Below are 4,031 nucleotides of genomic sequence, written 5' to 3' on the forward strand. Positions count from 1 at the left end.
ATATATATATATATATATATATAAATCCTGCATTAATTCGATTCAGTTTATTTAATAGCGCCAAACCACAACAAAGTTGTCTCAGAGTACTTTACAGAAACATTCACATACATAAAAGCCAATTGGTAAAGTTCTCTATCTAAGGAATCCAGCAGACAAGTTGAATCTTGGCTTCATTGCAGTCTCCCATCCTGAGCAAGCACAGTGGCAACAGTGGAAAGAAAAAACTCCCTTTTTAAAAGGAAGAAACCTCCAGCAGAACCAGGCTCAGGACAAGCGGCCATCTGCTTTGACCGGCTGGTTTGAGAGGACAGGAAGGAGAGACAGACGAACACAGAATGGTAGGTCCAGGTATAGTCTAGTCCAGTAATCCAGGCAAAAGGACCCCCAACTAAGTACTGAGTGCTGTACATGCTCATAATTTTCATGTTCATACTTTCCAGTTGGCCAACATTTCTACAAATCCTTTTTTTAATTGGTCTTAAGTAATATTCTAATTTTCTGAGACACTGGACGTTAAAATAAATAAACATTTGAAATATATGTCTGTGTGTAATTAATGAATATAATATACAAGTTTCACTTTTTTAACAGAATTACTGAAATAAATCAATGTTTCATAATATTCTAATTCTATGGTAAATGGACTATACTTATATAGCGACTTTCTATCTGATCAAGATACTCTAAACTCTTTACACTACAATCTGTGTCCTCATTTATCCATTCATACAGCACTCTACTAGATCTCTACAAAGCTAATTGAACAAATCATTCTAGAGACTAATCAGCTTGAGATCACTTTCATACACTGATGGGAGGCTATGAGGGGTTCAGTGTCTTGCCCAGGGACACTTCAGCATGTGACTGCTGGTGGTTTCGAACCCCCAACTCTGCATTGGAGGACGACTGCTGTAACCACACAGCCGCCCCAGCACCTGTATTATCTGCACAATCTTAACAGTTTATTGGCCTGCTCACTTCACAGAAAGCACAATTGCTCTTTAATTCTTCTTCAAGGTCTTTTTCTTTTTTGTAGGCAGGACAGGAAGTGTATGAAACTCAGAGAGTGTCGACCATTTGTATACAAAATGCAATGAGCACACAAACAGTGTTTTGGGTGGTTTCTTCAAATTCAGATGTTTTAGCCTCATTCTTCTTAATTCCTCATCTGTAGGTAGGAGATGGAAACCAAACCGCTTCACAGGAACAATCTTTTTTTGGTTGTTTGTTTTGGGTCAGTGTTCAAACTCTGTTTGCTGTACAGGTAGTCTTAGCTTGGTCTGGTTGTTCGTGCAGCCACAAACAGCAAAGCAGGACCTGAACCCCGGTAGGACATTTTAGTAAACTTCACGTTTAAACAAAAACAATGTTGCTTTAATAAACTGAATGCAAATAATCCAACATTTTTCAGTCAGGTCATCTGGACAGTTTCTTTTCTTTGTGCTGAAACGTTTCGCCTTCGATCCGGAAGGCTTCATCAGTTAAGGAAACAAACAACAAAACTGATTCTTCCTCCAACAGCTTACTCCAAAGTGGAACAAACCAGTTTTGCTTGTGCTAAGATGGTCTCTTTAGAAAGAGACATCTAAAGATGACCTGACTGAAAAATGTTGGATTGTATACCTGGATTATTGAGCATGGACTTTGTTGAATGCAAATAACTTACAAAAAAAAAATAGAAAAACGCGGTCCTTCTATTACTGATACTTTTCGTGTTGGACCGTAAGTTTCTTGGAGAAAATTTTCATAAGTAAAAGCACCAGGAATCATGTGAGATATGTGTATTTTATTGGGTTTTGTTTTATTTTGAAAACCGGAAATTCACTTTGCCCCATTGCGACCGTTATTGTGAGCAGCTTCACCATTCTCCCTCACAGTGCTGTATCGCACGGATGAGGTGTTTGTTGCAGCAAAAAAATTCTGCCGGCAGAGGGCCCCTCTGTGCCAAGGGCCCCTGGGCACGTGCCCCGATTGCCCGTATGGTAGATTCGGTCTTGGCTATGGGTATGATGACAAACTCTTTCCAGCTCTGTGGCAGTTCCCCCTCCTCCCAGACTTTGTTGTACATCTCTAAAATGATTTATTTGGATGTTTCACTGAGATGATCCATCATTAAATACCAGATCTGATCTTTTCCTGGTGCTGTTTTTTTTCTTTTTTCTGAGTGCTCTGTTTAATTCATTTTTTTAAACAGTGCATTCAGTAAATTATTATTTTCTTCAATGTTCTGTTGTAAATATTTATACTTTACTTTTGTGGCTTCTCTCCCTTTCTTTCTGCAGTAATGTTATTTGTACTATGAGTCTTACTAAATGTTTCAGCTAATATTTCAGCTTTGTCTTTATATTTAACAATTACTCCTTTATCTGTGCAGTATTGGATATCCATATTATTTCCTGCTGCCATTCATTCATTTTATCACTTTCCAGATTTTATTAAGTTTAGTCTCTTTTCCAATTGTGTCACATAATTTTTTTCCAGTAGTTTCTCTTTGCCTCCTTAATTATCACTTGTTCTCTTTTATAAGCAATAAAATGTTGATAAATAAGATTATTTTTAAGTATTTTAAATGCTTTATTTCTTGACTTGATTGCCTTATTACAATCAATTGTTCATCATGCTACTATCTTCCTTTCTTTCCTTCTTCCTCCTTTCTTTACTGAATGTTCTGTTGCCTCTAGACTGACCCTACAAATACATCTGCTATCATGTTAATTTGCTGTAATTCTTGTTTGCTGATATAAATTTATTCCTTTCTGCTTTGTCAAAATTCCATTTTTTATTCCTTTTTACTTTGGTTCTTTCTGGTTTTATTTGTATTTTAATATTAACAAGGTAATGATCACGTTCATTTGTTGTATTCTTATCAGTATCCCATTCACAACTACTAGCCAGTAAGTTTGATACCAGTGTTAAATCAATTGTTGATTCTGCTCCTGTTCTAATATTGATTCTAGTTCCTCTCCCATCATTAAGACACACTAGGTTTTTTAACTCCATAATTTCTTCAGTTTTTTGACCATTTTTATCTTTACTTTTCCCCAAAGTGTACCTAGTATTGAAATCCCCACACCATATTACCTTTCCTTTTACATATCCCAATATTTCCTCCATTGATTCAGCTGATAAATTTTTACACGGGTTATAAAAATTTATTATTTTATATTTTCCATCTTTATCCCATATTTCCACCACTATATATTCTAAATATATCTGTTTTTCTAATATTTAATATTGTATTCCTTGTTTTATAAATATTCCACACCCTCCTCCTCTCGTCTAGTTCTTCTGATGCTTTCACACCCCTTAATTACAAATTCTATTGTTGCGTTAAACCATGTTTCCTGCATGCATATTATTTCTGGGTTTTCCTTCTAATCTTTCAGTATATCCCTTAAATTCTTGTAAGGTCTCAAGGTTATTTTGGGACAGTATGGGATTCAGTTTAGACAGTAGCCTCAGCTGAAAAAACAAAACAGGATTTAACAACCATGTTTACATGACTGTTAAGTTTCATGGAAGGGTCCATTATCACTCCCAGATTTGTGACTATTTGTTTCTCTAACGGGGCTAGAGAGGAGAGGTCGATGCTGTGGTTCTTGATCGTGCCATTAGGAGGAAACAACATGACTTCAGTCTTCTTCACATTAAAGTTTAAGAAATTTAAAGACATATAATCCCTGATATCTGCCAGGCAATCAAGGAGAGTTTGAATAGAACATGCAACACTGTGCTTCAGAGGGACGTAAATTTGACTGTCATCGGCATAGAAATGAAAGGGTATATTAGGTTTACGGAAAATAGCACTTTGTGGCAGCAGGTATAAAGAAAAGAGAAGAGGACCGAGGATGGACTCATGCGGTACTCCCCACAGATCTATATCTTAGTGTTCATCTTAGATCCATCCATCCATCCATTATCTTTACCCGTTTATTCCATTTTGGGTCACGGGGGTCGCTGGTGCCCATGTCCAGCAATCACTGTGCGAGGGGCGGGGTACACCCTGGACGGGTCGCAAGTCCATCACA

Source organism: Nematolebias whitei, chromosome 5, assembly GCF_014905685.2.
Source record: "Nematolebias whitei isolate Nwh7 chromosome 5, NemWhi1, whole genome shotgun sequence".
Lineage (NCBI taxonomy): Eukaryota > Metazoa > Chordata > Actinopteri > Cyprinodontiformes > Rivulidae > Nematolebias > Nematolebias whitei.